This window comes from Drosophila suzukii (genome assembly GCF_043229965.1).
Source record: "Drosophila suzukii chromosome 2 unlocalized genomic scaffold, CBGP_Dsuzu_IsoJpt1.0 scf_2c, whole genome shotgun sequence".
Lineage (NCBI taxonomy): Eukaryota > Metazoa > Arthropoda > Insecta > Diptera > Drosophilidae > Drosophila > Drosophila suzukii.
In genome coordinates, this window is record NW_027255896.1 from 19,943,842 (window position 1) to 19,961,496 (window position 17,655).

Here is a 17,655-nt window from a genome sequence, read left to right on the forward strand (position 1 = left end):
TTCTTCGAACTTATAAAAGCAGTACAGCGCGCCCCGAAGGACGCAGTTACCGTTGTACTTCCGAACTTTAATCCTGATCGTGCAAGCGCGGATGCAGTATCATGGAGCGCAACGGTGGATTACATTCTTTCCGAAAACAGTCTAGAAGGCAGCGCTCTCGTGATGGCTCTCAGTCGGTCCTTGCAAGGAAGCGCGTCTTGTTGGCTTGCACAAACGGTCTACCCTGGAATCACATTGACGCAGTTCAAAGAACTGTTTTTGCAGTATTTCGCCGGAACGGAGACCTTGGCTGCAACTGTGTTGAATTTGCTGAATGGTCGCCCAACAGAGGGAGAATCTATGTCGCTGTATGGAAGCAGAGTTGTAACATCCCTGATGTCCAGGTGGAAGTCCCTGACGGTAGAGCAAATTGCCGTTTCTGTTGCTTTGGCACACGTGGCTGGATTGGACAAGCGATTGCGACGCTTGGCTTTTACTACAGAAGTCAATTCTCGAAACGAGTTGCAACAGGAGTTGAAAGCCTTTTCTTTTGATGCTGGACCGAGCCGCGGTACTGGCGACGTCTTGTCGGCCCCGACTAATAAGAAAACAAGACCATTCTTCAATATCAGATGTCACAAATGCGGAAAAGAGGGTCACAAGAAGGCGTAGTGTCGCTCGTCTGGTGTGCCCCCGGCGACATAGTCAACTAGCTAATCAACGTTCTGGACATAACGGAGGAAGAGATCGCTCGACTCTAATCTGCTTTAAGTGTGGAAAGGAAGGGCATGTGGCTACTGTGTACCCGGATCGTCAGGAACGCTCAATGACGGTTAAGAGGGATTATGTTAAAGATGTCAACCTGTGTACCGTTCTTGAGCCCCTTGGAACTTTTCAACAATTTGGTGAGTCGTTCCAATTTTGTTTTGACTCAGGAGCCGAGTGCTCGCTCATCAAGGAAGCCGTCTCGCTAAAGCTGTCTGGATCTAGAATAAATAACGTAGTAATTTTAAGAGGTATTGGTAGTAATACGGTTTATAGCACCCTACAGATATTGGCTAAGGTTTTGATCTGTGATCATTCCTTCGAAGTTCTTTTTCATGCAGTTCAAGATAGTTATATCATGTATGATGCTTTGATTGGGAGAGAAATTTTGAGCCAGGGAATCGGTGTAACAATTACATCTAATTCACTTTCAATGTTTAATGAAAAAACTGTATTGCCTGTCTTGACTTCAGACTGTGTTTCCGATTTGGCCAATGTTGATACCGATCTAAGTGGTTTAGATAAGGATAGGCTAACATCAATGCTTCAAAATTACTCTGGTTCGTGGTATAAGTGGTTCCACAAAGTCGCGTAACTACGGGGCAGCTAGAGATTCGACTGATTGATCCAAACAAGATAGTTCAGAGACGACCTTACAGATTGAGCGTGGAAGAAAAAGAACAAGTGCGAATGTCTATTAAACAGCTGTTGGATGCGAACATTATAAGACCAAGTTCCTCCCCCTTTGCAAGCCCGATGCTTCTTGTTAAGAAGAAAAATGGAACTGACCGTCTCTGTGTTGATTATAGGGAACTGAATTCGAACACTATTTCTGACAAGTATCCGTTGCCACTTATTTCGGACCAGATAGGTAGACTAAGTGGTGCTAAGTTTTTCACCTGCATAGATATGGCAAGCGGATTTCACCAAATCCCAATTCATCCGAATTCGATCGAACGAACAGCGTTCGTTACTCCGGACGGACAGTATGAGTTTGTTGCCATGCCATTTGGGTTAAAGAATGCCCCTTCCGTATTTCAACGAGCTATAAATTGTGCTTTAGGTGTTCTTGTTCATTCGTATGTAGTAGTCTACATGGACGACGTTATGGTAGTAGCAGGTACCATAGACGAAGCTTTAGAAAGACTTGAGGTAGTTTTGCAAACCCTTACTAAAGCCGGATTTTCTTTTAATATCACCAAATGCTCATTTCTTAAATCCTGTGTTGAATATTTGGGGTTTGAAGTTAAGGCAGGTGAAATAAGACCTAATCCAAGAAAAATAAAAGCATTGACTGATCTGCCACCCCCACAGTCTGTGACCCAGCTGAGACAGTTTATTGGTCTCGTTTCTTATTTTAGGCAATTTGTCCCTCAGTTCTCACAATTGTTGAAACCTCTGTATGCTTTAACTTCCAAAAGCATATCGTTTGAGTGCAACCCGGATTACGAGCAAGTACGACAAAGAGTAATTTTTATCTTGACCAATGAACCCGTGCTCACTATATTCGACCCACTTTTTCCGATTGAGCTTCAGACCGACGCAAGTGCTGATGGTTATGGGGCCATTTTATTGCACAGGATCGAGAACAAGCCTCGAGTGATCGAGTATTTCAGCAAAAGGACTTCCCCCGCCGAATCACGCTACCACTCATACGAGTTGGAAACGCTCGCAGTATATGTCTCCATGAAGTATTTCCGTCATTACTTGCATGGTCGTCAATTTACGGTGTATACGGACTGTAATTCGCTCAAAGCTTCCAAAACCAAAGCCGAGTTAACTCCTAGAGTGCAAAGGTGGTGGTCGTATATGCAGGTTTTTAAGTTCGATATTGAGTATAGACCAGGTGATCGAATGGCTCACGTAGACTTTCTCTCTCGAAACCCAGTGTTGGAAGATCGTAAAAATTCAAAAGGTATAACCGAAAAGCGTATAAACTTGACAGAGATTACCGACAACTGGTTGCTGGCAGAGCAGCAAAGAGATGAAGAAACATCATCTATCGTGTCCAAATTGCGCAATGAAGAACTTCCTGAGGATATAGCGAAAACCTTTGAGTTACGTGGTGGTACTCTATATAGGAAAATTCAAAGACATGGGAAAACTCACTGTCTTCCTATTATTCCAAAGCCCTTTAGGTGGTCTGCTGTTAACAACGTTCACGAGGCAATTATGCATCTCGGTTGGGAAAAGACCCTTGCAAAAATGTATGAGTACTATTGGTTTGACAAAATGTCAAAGTATGTCCGTAAATTCGTTGACAATTGCATTACCTATAGGTTATCTAAGCCTCCGACTGGCAAGGTACAAGCTGAATTGCATCCCATTCCGAAAGTGAGCGTCCCGTTTCATACAGTTCATATTGATATCACAGGGAAGCTTAGTGGTAAAAATGACCAAAAGGAATATATAATCGTTCAAATAGATGCATTTTCTAAGTTCGTCCATTTGTTTCACACCACTAGACTAGACTCTGAAAGCTGCATCAAATCAGTGAAGTCTTTAGTATCGATTTTTGGGGTTCCTTCCCGTTTAATAGCTGATCAGGGACGTAGCTTTGCTAGTACTATGTTTCGTGTCTTTTGCTCAGCGCAAAAGATAGATTTACATTTGATCGCAACTGGCGCCAGCCGGGCCAATGGCCAGGTCGAACGAGTGATGAGTACTCTTAAATCTATGCTAACTGCGGTTGAAACCGGCAAGGGATCTTGGCAGGACGCTTTGTATGAAATTCAACTGGCTCTTAATTGCACTCCTAATCGGGTAACGAAAGTTAGTCCAATAGAGTTACTAATTGGAAAAGAAGCTAGACCATTTGGTCTTGTACCCGTTGCTGAAAACGAAAGTGTAGTTGATGTAAATCTAATCAGAAATATAGCTAAGCACAATATGGAACAAAATTCCAAATATGACAAATTAAGATTCGATCGGAATAAAGCCACTATTGTTAAGCATAAAGTTGGGGATCATGTCTTACTCAAGAATGAGGAGCGACACCAGACAAAACTAGACCCCAAGTTTAAAGGCCCATTTTAAGTTGTTGAGCTATTACCAGGCGATCGATATAAATTAAAAGCGTTAAAGGGCAATCGAACTTACAAATATTCTCACGAATTTTTATGAAAAATGCCTGAGAAGGGGATTACCAGAGAGCATGACGAGGCGGTCATGGATGAAGATGATGTTGATCAAGCCGGTGATGGCTGCGATGATTTATGAAATAAGAAAATGTAAATGATAACCGTGTGCTATGTGTTGGCCGGTTGGTCAATCGATCTGTTTATAGTCGAGACAGCTGTGTGCTATGTTGGCCGGTTGGTCAATCGATCTGTTTATAGTCGAGACAGCTGTGTGCTATGTTGGCCGGTTGGTTGAGACAGGACTTAAATTGTTAAGTAAAATGAAAACTGTTAATGTGATTGCTTATTGGAGAAGCAAATGAAAATGGAAAATTAATATTGTTTGAATTGATGGTAGTCCGGATCTCAAGGCTTAAAATAATAAAAATATTGTCCTTTGTTAACGTATGAGGAAGTGTAAGTTCGATCTGCTAGTTAAGAATTAAGAATTCTGTATAACTTTTGAATTTAAAAGAATAATGTTATTGAGAAAAAAAATGTTAAGAAAGAAAAAATGCTAAGTTTGATTTGTTATTCACAGATTAATAGTTTATAAGGCTTTTGATTAATGAAAATATAGTTGTTTTGCTTTAACTTCAAGGTACATATCTAGTTCTATTTATTATTGGGAGATAATATTTTGTAATGTTTAAAAGTTGGAAACACACGAGGACGTGTGAAAGTCAGGATGGCCGTGTTGTAGATTAGTTGGCCAATTAAAGTTATAACAACTGTTAGCTTTGATTTGTTCGCTTCCCATTCGTTTTCATGTATGTCCTTCTGTGCTGTTCCTTTGGCTGTTCAAATAGAGGCAATAGTTTCTGTTGTCAACGTTAGTCTGTGAGATAGAAGGATGCAGGTGTCCGCATCAAAAAGGAATAACGAGAAGTTCTCATTAGTGTGTGTATTGGAATGCGAGAACGAGAGTAGAAGAAAGTAGCGAGTGACCCTGGCGAAAAAGGAAAAGGGGACGCAAGCTGTAAGGGAAAGCATTCGTATTTGAAGAGCCAAACTGAAAAGATGCCACGCGCCAGAAAACGTTTCCGTTTGGAGCAGCACGAAGAGCAGCCTGAAGCAGAGGAAGGTTCTAGTGATTCCTTGACATATATAATATATAATATATAATATATAATATATAATATATAATATATAATATATAATATATAATATATAAAATATAATATATAATATATAATATATAATATATAATATATAATATATAATATATAATATATAATATATAATATATAATATATAATATATAATATATAATATATAATATATAATATATAATATATAATATATAATATATAATATATAATATATAATATATAATATATAATATATAATATATAATATATAATATATAATATATAATATATAATATATAATATATAATATATAATATATAATATATAATATATAATATATAATATATAATATATAATATATAATATATAATATATAATATATAATATATAATATATAATATATAATATATAAAATATAATATATAATGTATAATAATCCATTTTCCAGGGCGTGGAATTGCCCACAAGTAAGCAATTTATTCGACTAGCTCGGAAGTGCAACTAAGAGATCCGCAAAAGAACCTAAGTGCAAATTAAAGGCACTGAACAAATATTGTAATAAATTAAACTTCAATCGACTACTGAATAAATCCTATTCGGTCAGTAATAAAGTTGAGTTTAATTAAACACAACAAAATGGACCAAGAACCACCAGCTCAAGGGCAAAACTTAAATCAACTTTCGTCCCAGATCCGGAATATTCCAACGTTTGAAGGAGATCCATCTACCCTAGGAACCTTTGTCATAAGAGTTAACTACCTTTTGCGTCTGTATCCTACAACCAATGATCGACAGACAAGCGTTATTTTTGGAGCAATTGAACTTCAAATCACCGGTGATGCCCAGAGGATTCTGCAAGTTCTACAAGTCAACAACTAGCCAGATCTTAGAGCAGCCCTAATCGACGAGTACAAAACGCAAACACCTGTGGAGGAACTATTAAGGCGATTATACAATACTAATTTTCAAGGTAATCTAAGAAAATTTTGTAACGAGATCGAGCTTAAGCAGTTAGTTATAAGCAACAAATTAGAACTTGAAGGAAATCCAAATGAATTAATATTGTACACAGAAGCAATGTTTAGGACTACAAAAAACCTAATACAACGAAAATTACCTGACAGAATTTTTATGACATTAGCAAGAAGCGATATTTCAACAGTACTTAAACTGAAACAAGCGGCTCAGCAAGAAGGGCTATACGAAGAAAATGAAAATTTAAAACATTATAACATCAATGTTAATAAAATTCAAAAGCATCAACAAACAAATTATATACGTAACCCCTACCCTTACACTAATTTGTACAACACCCAACAATTTAATCCTGGCCCAGCTCTTTCAATTCAACCACACCCCAACCAACCCCAAAGAATGGTTCCACAAAAGTATAGGTTCCAATCGAATAACAGAAATAATACTTTTGACCAAAATAGGGGAAGTTACCAAGAGTTTTGAAGAAATTTAATTCAGGGACAGAAAAAAAATACAATGAATCAAAGCCAACAGCCAAGTGGACGATCGGGCTCAGTACCCAACCAATCACAACAGAGAGTCAGAGAAAGTAATAGTGGACAATCAAGAATGCAAGTACACGAAAATTATCAACAAAATAAGGAGTACAAAGAAGATGTTTATAATGAAAATGAAAATTTTCCAATGCAAGCCTCGGACCAATTACATACATAGAAATAACTACAAATAATCATAATTATCGTTGCCTTGTCGATATCGGTTCATCAATTAACTTAATGAAAAAGAATTTTCTCAACGGGAGCATACATAAAGATCCTACAATTATACGCACTATGACAGATCATTATGAACTAAATGAATTTGTAAAAGTTGCACCTAATAGTTTATTTACTCAAGAACAAATATTTTATATTCACGACTTTTCTTCCAATTATGACATACTACTAGGACGAAAGTTACTATAGGCAAACCAGGCAAGTATTGATTATTTAAATAATCGCACTACTATTAGTGGGCGCATTTTTTTACACAAAAACATTAGTTTGAAAAATCCAACACAAATAAATGATTTTGAGGCATTGCTAAAATCTAAAAATTATACTGATGAAATAAATTATGCTGTTCAAAATGAATTAGCAGAGGGAAAAAGTTATCGCTTAGAACACTTAAATGAAGAAGAAAAAGTTAAATTATTAAAATTAATTAACCAATATAAATGCATTCAATATCGTGATGGTGAAAATTTGACCTTTACGAATGTTGTTAAGCATGAAATAAAAACTCATCATGAAAATCCAATTTATAAAAAACCGTATGGGTATCCTTTTTCATTTGAAAAAGAAGTTGAGTCTCAAATACAGGATATGTTAAAGCAAGGAATAATTAGGCACAGCCAATAACCTTATTGCAGTCCATTGTGGATAGTACCAAAAAAGAAAGATGCTTCAGGTAAACAAAAATTTAGACTATTGGGGCTTAAATGAGATCCCTATTAGTGATAAATTTCCCATTCCCAATATGGACGAAATACTAGGCAAGCTAGAACGGGGTCAATATTTTACCACCATTGATTTGGCTAAAGGTTTCCACCAGATCGAAATGGACCAAAATTCCATAAACAAAACAGCGTTTTCCACAAAGTACGGACACTACGAGTACACACGAATGCCATTTGGATTAAAAAATGCACCTGCAACTTTTCAGCGATGCATGAACAATGTCCTTCGTGAATTAATAAACAAGCATTGCCTTGTATACTTGGACGATATAATTGTTTTCTCTACGTCCCTTGACGAACACCTTACTTCATTAAAAATTGTTTTTGAAAAACTTAAAAACGCTAGTCTAAAATTACAACTAGACAAATGTGAACTTTTGAAAAAAGAAACAGAATTTTTGGGACACATAGTTGGACCCAACGGTGTAATGCCAAATCCAGAAAAGGTTAAGGCTGTAGGGGTGTGAAATTATTAGGAAAAGATTCTTGTATTTTTTTTAATATATAATCAAAATGGCGCTACTGGTTCCGCAAGCTGGTGGCAACCACACATCCTAGAAAATACTAAACGATAATTTCGTATTTTCTAACACTGCTTGTCAGAGGGCTTGCACCCGCCATTTGCGTTTTTTCGTTCTCTTATTTCTGATCTTTCGGCCAAAGCACACGCGTTGTAAACCAAGTCGAATTTTGCAAAGAAGTGCTAAGTCCACGTGTGTATATATATACGCACCATATCGGGCTTAATAACCGCCCAACAAGACAAAAGACTAATAAGTAAACCACCACAAAGCTATTTCCAAACGCCCAAAGTGGCTGGCGTAATTTAGCTGGCACCGATCGCAACATCCAACTTATAGTTGAAAAACTAATTAGGTGAGCATAGGGAATTTAATATTTTTCAATAATTGTGTACTAATGGATAAACGAAAGTAGGAGTGCGCAGCGCTATTTGATCAAATCGCCTGGTGCTCGTTTTGGCCCACTCTGGCTGCCAACACGTGGAGCGGGACTACTCGAGCCGAGCCACATACAGTTTACCAGTGCAAATTTAAGTTTCGAGCCAAGCTTTCCAACCGTTGTAAGACGAAGGAAAACTTAAGGTAAATAAAAGTAAACCCAGCCTTGACCATTTAGTTATTATGTTTGCCGTTCCTAGATTGATACACGTGTTGTTCGCCATATTCTCCTGACCAGTTGCGAGTAACCTAACCCCGGACTGATGGTTAGCCATCGACACGTCCAACACGAGCGTATCGCGGATAAGCAGGGACTCTTGTACTAGCTGTTGAATCTGCCGCCTCGCAGCTAAGGATTCACTCCCGATCTCGGCAGCCGATCTGACTGTTGCATCGCTTTTGTAGTTTTTAGAATAGATTTAAATTTTATAGAAATTAAGCTTATTACACGGGTACAGTATGTATATTTGGACTTAGATTGACTGTTAACTAATAATATTTTGTAGTTCACTCAGCATACACACATCCTCGTTTACACACACCGTCCACAGGCCTGTCGACTGCACTGGAAACAGATTTAAAGTATTCATGTTGTAAGTACGACGTAGCCGACCGTCTGTTAACATCAATCTGAGCCAAGTAATATAACTATAGAATAACCATAGATTCAAGTTTCGACACCCGTGCTATTTTCTTTTTTCTTTTTAAAACTTAATTGTTAACGTAAATTTTTGAATGAAGAACATAAATGAAGTCATTTGTACCCATTATATGGTTAATCTGCCATGGGCAAGCTAACGTTAAGAAAATCATTGCCATGGGCAACTTATCTTTAATTGAATTTTGGTACGTATTTGAGAATGAAGTATAAAATGAAGTGAATTTGTTTGCGAATTGGGACACCTGAAGTAACTGTGCATCAGTAATAAGGGCATTGGCCACATACGCAAAGCGAGCCTATGCAAGGTTGGGTGGGTTTTTGAAGAGGAATTAAAGGACATCTGCAGTTCCTCACACTTAGTATAAAATTAGATTCTTTGAGCTTTGGTTTAGTTATTTAATAGTTCCCTACTCTGTCTACTATTTAAGTTTATGTGACGGTGCGGTTCTCTAGGTAGCAAAACCCCACTCCCATTTTCCCTGAGCACAGCCGACCCTGTAGGCAGAGTACGCTGCCAGATAGCCGCACACATTGCCGTGTTCGTTACATATTCTTTGGCGCCCAACGTGGGGCGATCGGAAATTAGGAAAATACCGTATCTTGAGAAGATAACAGAGTTAATTTTTCGTGTCGCTACCCAAAGCAATATTCTAAAGTAAAATCCAATTTTTTTTGTATAGTTCCTAATTTGAGCCTTAATGTGATACTTTGGAATTCAGACATCGCGCGTTCTTGCAGGTGCTGAACTTAGGTTATGTTATCGCTCAATCCTAATTCCCATATCAACAATAAATGAATTGCTTCGGAATGTGAGATTTGGGGAAAAGCTCGAATTCGCACCAAGCAACATTATTCTTTTATTAATCACATTTGATACACCTAAGAAAAGTCATTAGAGATTTACTTTGTTGGAAATTTCTAGCAAGTACTCATGATTATATTTTTAGAGATCAAACATTAAGTCATTACTGCTTTGAGATTTGTTTAGCTGAATAGTTTTTGGAAAGACACTCAGCAGTAGTGCACTTGCTTCCTAATATTAAAAGTCTTTTGCTCAACAGAAACCCTAATTTTATATTAATATTCATTTGATGCACGGTAACTAAAGGATAGTCCCAATTTTAAATCAGAGTTTTTTATATTTACAATATTTGAGAAATTATTATAATACTACAACATGTCAGTTCAGCCTAATCGAGACGAGGTTGCAGTCACCGATAGTGGAGATGAACGTTCTCTTTGTATTATTTGCAATGATACTATGGTAATAGATACTGAACTTGCAGAAACCCCTTGTAGACATAAATTTCACAGAACATGCGTGGTACTGTGGTTAGGAACTAATGAAACTTGTCCGCTTTGCCGAAGTGCTTGTACCCTGGTACAACTGATAACCTTTCCTGCTGCTCAACCGAATAAGTCTACTAATGATACTAATAGGGAAGTTCGAGGTGCTTCTGCCAATCAAGCTACTGGTGCCGTTAACCGAACTAGACCAAACGCAAGAGCGAATTCCCATCAGAACTCAACGAATCAGAGAGCACACTCTAGCTTGAGAAGCCAAAACACAACACATAGATCAACTGAACGTTCTAGCATTTCCGAAACTCGAGTACAGCAGTTAATCACAGACTCCTTAGAAACCTTTCGCGTTAGCATGGTTGCAGCAGTAGCGGATGAGATCAGTAATACGATGCGAAACCTTCAGTTGGCTAATAATTCCCAAAATCTGCGAAATAATATCCCTGTAGAAAATCCTGGTAACTTAAATCGATCCAATGCAAGCAGAGTTGATAGTAATGAAGGCTCTAGTATACGATTGCCTTCAGGTGATCCTTTGACACAAGCCGTATATCGTCCTGACAAAGTTTCAAGCGTTATTTCTAATTGGAATGTGAAATTTACTGGCATGGCAAATGACATGCCTGTTGAAGACTTCATCTATAGGATAAATAGTTTTACTATACAATGTCTAAACGCAAACTGGAATTTGCTAAACCAATTTGCCAACGTACTATTTTCCGGACCAGCTTTACACTTTTACTGGCGTTTCCAGAGAACTTCAAACCGAATTGGTTTCACCTGTGTACAAGTCTCCGTGAACGGTATAGAGAACAGCGCACTGACGAAGAGATTAAAGACTCTCTTCGACATAGGAAGCAGAAAAGCGGAGAAAATTTTGACGATTTTCTAGATGCTATCCTAACGATTGCAGATGCTTTGCGTCAGCCTATGTCCGACAGTGAACTAGTTACCAACGTTAAAAAGAACCTTAAACCTGAATTACGACTAGAATTATTACATGTTTTGACCCCAAACATTGCCTCCTTAAGAGCAGAGTGCCACAAACACGAACGATTTCTCATTAGAATGGCAGGTAGATCGGCAGCCCGGCCTCCTCTAAACCGGCGATTTGTAAATGAGCTAGTGCAGGTTGAAGAGCCTAGGGAAGAAGAGAATTATCAAACATTGAACGATGTAGAAATAAATGCGGTGCGCAAGGCTGAGCGTTATAAATGTTGGAATTGGGAGGAAACCGGACACAGGTATCATGATTGCCTCAAAGCCAGACGCATATTTTGCTATGGGTGTGGTCGTCTTGACACTTATAAGCCTAGTTGCTTGAAATGTAATCCCCCGTCGGAAAACTCGTAAGAGGATGTCCACCAATTCTGACTGGTGGATATCCTGTTTCAAACTCAGCATCAATAGTAGGTATTAATCATCTTCCATCTTCTAGTTTAAGTAACTCTCAACCTGACTCGACAACATATAACCCAGAATTAGACAAACCCAACTGTATGTTAATTAAAAACACTACAGAGCCCTCACGAAACTTTAAAATTATCCCCTACCATGAAAGAGTACGTAACTATTATCAACGCAGAGCGGAAATATTTACACTACGAATTAATTCCGCCAACAAATCTCGATCGGCTAATCGAATGTGTTCATTTTGGAAACAGCAGCGAAAAATGAAGAAATATGTCGTATCCTCTATTGTTAGGCAGGACAATGACAACCGTCCTTACATCGCTTTGGAATTATTTAACAAAACCTTCTTGGCCTTGCTTGATAGTGGAGCTAACAAATGCGTAGTAGGTGGTAAATTGGCTAAGCTTATTCCTACAGATCATTCAGGGTTAAGGAAGTTAAAATGTTATGTTCGTACAGCCGACGGACAAAATCAAAACGTCACCGCTACCATTGTCGTTCCGATTCACTATAACTCCTTATCTCAGGATGTAGAATTTTTAATAGTACCCAGTATTAAACAAGATATAATCTGCGGAATGGATTTTTGAAAACTATTTGGTCTTCGAATATCCAGTCCAACGACTATTTCCGAAATTTCTGACTCCAATGATTTAAGTGACACAGTCTTGCTTAATGCAACCGACCGAAACCGATTACAAGCTGTTATCGAATTCTTTCCATCGTCTGAAAAAAGTGGTTTAGCTAAATCAACCCTAATTGAACATCATATTGACACCGGTGCAGCAAAAGCAATTAAGCAAAGATATTACAACCTATCTCCAGCCAAAGAGCTTCAGTTATGCCAAGAAGTAGACCGCATGATTAGTCTGGGAGTACTAGAAGAAGCGCCCGCGTCCTCATGGTCTTCTCCGGCAGTCTTGGTCGTAAAACCAGGCAAAGTGAGAATTTGCTTAGATTCTAGGAAGTTTAATTCTGTTACAGTAAAGGATGATTGATTTAAAAGATGCGTTTTGGCAGATATGTCTAGACGAAGAATCGAAACCAAAAACCGCAATAACTATACCCAACCGTCCTTTATATCAATTTACACGAATGCCTTTCGGACTAACTAATGCTCCGCAAACACTTTGTAGACTTATGGATAAAGTAATACCTTATAGAATGAAATCACACGTGATGGTATATTTAGATGACCTATTAGTCATGTCTTCAAGTTTCGAAGAGCATCTTTCTCATCTGGCCGAAGTCGCTACGCCACTTCGAAAGGCAGGTCTTACTATTAATATCGCCAAAAGTCAGTTTTGCTTAAAGAAAATCGACTACTTAGGGTACATTGTTGGAGAGGGAACTTTGCAAGTGAATCCCAATAAAGTAACCGCCGTGTCCAACTTTCCTGTTCCAAAAACCAAACGTCAACTTAAGAGATTCCTCGGGATGACCGGTTGGTATCAACGGTTTATTAACCAATATTCGGAACAAACCTTCCACCTAACCGAGTTGTTGCGAGGAAAAGAATTTCACTGGAATAATAACGCCCAAGTTTCTTTTGAACAATTGAAAAAGGCTCTGACCACTGCTCCATTATTAGTACATCCTAATTACGAAAAACCGTTTATAGTGCAGTGTGATGCCTCGATCAATGGTGTGGGAGCGCTTCTAGCTCAATGTGATGAAAACGGAATATAACGCCCTATTGCATATATGTCTAGGAAGCTTAATAGATCTCAAAGGAATTACTCTACTACGGAACTTGAATGCTTAGCAGTAGTTTTAGCTATTAAAAGACTTCGAATGTATATTGAGGGTCATGAATTTACTGTTGTGACTGATCATGCAAGTCTCCGATGGCTCATGACGCAGCAAGACCTTCAAGAAAGACTTGCTAGGTGGGCACTCAAACTTCAAGGATTTAATTTTAGCATAGAACATCGTCGAGGTAGTGAAAATGTAGTAGCCGATGCCGGATGAAGGCCTTGCCACAATTGATATCGATGTTCTCCCAGAAATTGATGTGGAATCCGAATTCTTTCAATCCTCCAGCTATTCGCAACTTAAAGAAAAGTTAACGCAGTCTCAACTACCGGATTTTCAAGTAATAGATGGATTTCTTTATCACCGGTTTGGTTTCTCTAACAGTTCCTCCGAGCATCCGGAAGACTCCTGGAAGCTTGTGGTTCCGGTCGAGCTTAGAGAAGGTGTAATCAAGGCAGCTCACGATCAGCCGTCTTCTTCTCATTGCGGTATAGCTAAATGTTTGGAAAATATTCGAAGAAAGTTTTACTGGCCGCGTATGGTTGTAGACGTTCGCAATTACATTAAAAACTGTGAGATTTGTAGGACTACAAAATACCCCACGCAGAAACTTAAACCACCAATAGGACAACAAATTGTTAGCGAACGAGTATTTCAAAGACTCTATATAGACTTTATTGGTCCCTTCCCAAGGACGAAAAGAGGTAATATAGGAATCTTTATAGTACTCGATCATCTATCGAAATTCACGTTTCTTAAACCGGTAAAGAAGTTTACAACTCAAGTCGTCGTATCATACCTGAAAGAGGAAATTTTTGATTGTTACGGAACGCCTGAGGTTATAGTCAGCGATAATGGTTCGCAATTCAAAAGTCATGAATTTTCTTCTTTTCTTTCTAAGCGTGGCATTACCCACACTTGCACCGCAGCCTATTCGCCGCAGTCCAATGCCGCAGAAAGAGTTAATAGGTCTATTAATGCTGCATTGAGAGCCTATACCCGATCCGATCAGAGAGAATGGGATAGATATCTTAGTAGTATAAACTGTTCTCTGCGTCGTCATATACACCAGTCAATAGCTGAATCTCCATTCTTTGTTGTTTTCGGGCAGCATATGATTTGTCACGGAAAAGATTATAAATTACTCAAAAATCTCAATTTGCATAATGAAAGTTCCTTACGACTAAACCGACAAGACAATTCTCTACGTTACGTTTTGACCTCCAAAAGCATTTAGACAAAGCTTATGAAAAGAATGAGCAACCCTATAACCTCCGATCTAGGCCTCGATCTTTTCAGGTAGGAGACGAGGTAATTAAACGAAACTTCGCCCTTAGCAATGCCGCCGACCACTTTAATGCTAAGCTTGCACCGGTAGGAATAAAGGTCCGTGTCAAGCAAATACTGGGGAACTCTCTCTATTTACTTGAGGATTTAAACGGAAAGGAATTAGGAACATATCATGCAAAGGATATTTGGTAACAGTAGACACCCTTTTTCAGGTTTTATCTTTGTCATAAAGACTAAAGATTAATCCTGTGCTTTAGGGGTGTGAAATTATTAGGAAAAGATTCTTGTATTTTTTTAAAATATAAAATAGCGCTACTGGTTCCGCAACCTGGTGGCAACCACACATCCTAGAAAATACTAAACGATAATTTCGTATTTTCTAACACTGCTTGTCAGAGGGCTTGCACCCGCCATTTGCGTTTTTTCGTTCTCTTATTTCTGATCTTTCGGCCAAAGCACACGCGTTTTAAATCAAATCGAATTTTGCAAAGAAGTGCTAAGTCCACGTGTGTATATATATACGCACCATATCGGGCTTAATAGCCGCCTAACAAGACAAAAGACTAATAAGTAAACCACCACAAAGCTATTTCCAAACGCCCAAAGTGGCTGGCGTAATTTAGCTGGCACCGATCGCAACATCCAACTTATAGTTGAAAAACTAATTAGGTGAGCATAGGGAATTTAATATTTTTCAATAATTGTGTACTAATGGATAAAGGAAAGTAGGAGTGCGCAGCGCTATTTGATCAAATCGCCTGGTGCTCGTTTTGGCCCACTCTGGCTGCCAACACGTGGAGCGGGACTACTCGAGCCGAGCCACATACAGTTTACCAGTGCAAATTTAAGTTTCGAGCCAAGCTTTCCAACCGTTGTAAGACGAAGGAAAACTTAAGGTAAATAAAAGTAAACCCAGCCTTGACCAGTTAGTTATTCTGTTTGCCGTTCCTAGATTGATACACGTGTTGTTCGCCATATTCTCCTGACCAGTTGCGAGTAACCTAACCCCGGACTAATGGTTAGCCATCGACACGTCCAACACGAGCGTATCGCGGATAAGCAGACACCCGGGACTCTTGTTCTAGCTGTTGAATCTGCCGCCTCGCAGCTAAGGATTCACTCCCGATCTCGGCAGCCGATCTGACTGATGCATCGCTTTTGTAGTTTTTAGAATATATTCAAATTTTATAGAAATTAAGCTTATTACACGGGTACAGTATGTATATTTGGACTTAGATTGACTGTTAACTAATAATATTTTGTAGTTCACTCAGCATACACACATCCTCGTTTACACACACCGTCCACAGGCCTGTCGACTGCACTGGAAACAGATTTAAAGTATTCATGTTGTAAGTACGGCATAGCCGATCGTCTGTTAACATCAATCTGAGCCAAGTAATATAACTATAGAATAACTATAGATTCAAGTTTCGACACCCGTGCTATTTTGTTGAAGACTACCTTTTTTTTTTTTAAAGCTTAATTGTTAACGTAAATTTTTGAATGAAGAACATAAATGAAGTCATTTGTACCCATTATATGGTTAATCTGCCATGGGCAAGCTAACGTTAAGAAAATCATAAGCAGCCGCCATGGGCAACTTATCTTTAATTGAATTTTGGTACGTATTTGAGAATGAAGTATAAAATGAAGTGAATTTGTTTGCGAATTGGGACACCTGAAGTAACTGTGCATCAGTAATAAGGGCATTGGCCACATACGCAAAGCGAGCCTATGCAAGGTTGGGTGGGTTTTTGAAGAGGAATTAAAGGACATCTGCAATTCCTCACACTTAGTATAAAATTAGATTCTTTGAGCTTTGGTTTAGTTATTCAATAGTTCCCTACTCTGTCTACTATTTAAGTTAATGTGACGGCGCGGTTCTGAGCGCGGTCCCTGAGCACAGCCGACCCTGTAGGCAGAGTACGCTGCCAGATAGCCGCACACATTGCCGTGTTCGTTACAAGGCAATCAATAAATGTCTAATTCCCAAAACTCAAAAAGAAATAAAATCATTTCTTGGTCTTTGCGGTTATTACAGAAAATTCATTCCAAACTTCGCAGACATTTCAAAACCTTTAACTAAATGTTCAAAAGCTGGTTCTAAAGTGACATTCAAAGGTGATACATTTATTGCAGCATTCAATAAATTAAAACAACTTATCATAAACGATCCCATACTGATTTGTCCAGACTTTGGAAAAAGGTTTAAATTAACTACTGATGCTAGCAACTTTGAATTAGGAGCAGTTCTTTCTCAGGATAACAAACCAATCAGTTACATTAGTAGGACTCTAAATGCACATGAAGAAAACTATAGTACAATTGAAAAAGAATTATTAGCTATAGTATGGGCAACAAAAACCTTAAGACCCTATTTATTCGGAAGAAGATTTGAGATATTAAGTGACCATAAGCCGTTAGTCTGGCTAAACAATATCAAAGAACCTAATATGAAACTGCAAAGATGGAGGATAAGGTTAGGAGAATATGACTTCGAAATAAAATATTTAGAAGGAAAGCAAAATCACGTAGCCGATGCATTGTCAAGAATCAAAATTAACGAAGTATACTATGGCAGTAACAAAGCAACAGCACATAGCGCTGAAGAAGATAATGAAAATTTAATAACAATTACTGAAAAACCAATCAATCATTTCGCAAGACAGGTAGAAATGATTCGAAGCAATACAGAAGGTGAAGAAAGTGAAAATTATTGTAAAAAAGTCAAGATTAAAATAATGTTTAATGAATTAAACACCGAAAAAGGTAAGCAAATATTAATAAAACACTTTTCTATCAAATCAAGTGATTTATGAAAATGGAAGTAATACTGTATACTTAC

General features: G+C 38.2%; 2 long non-coding RNA genes across 2 annotated transcripts; both read left to right on the plus strand.

Annotated features, from left to right (window-relative positions):
* Window positions 1-8,145: 8,145 nt before the first annotated feature.
* Window positions 8,146-8,962, plus strand: LOC139354523 (uncharacterized). Its single transcript, XR_011605488.1, has 3 exons — window positions 8,146-8,303; window positions 8,364-8,530; window positions 8,587-8,962. It is a non-coding gene; the product is annotated as an uncharacterized lncRNA (long non-coding RNA).
* Window positions 8,963-14,238: 5,276 nt separating this feature from the next.
* LOC139354499 (uncharacterized) lies at window positions 14,239-16,094 on the plus strand. Its single transcript, XR_011605460.1, has 3 exons — window positions 14,239-15,476; window positions 15,537-15,703; window positions 15,760-16,094. It is a non-coding gene; the product is annotated as an uncharacterized lncRNA (long non-coding RNA).
* Window positions 16,095-17,655: the final 1,561 nt, after the last annotated feature.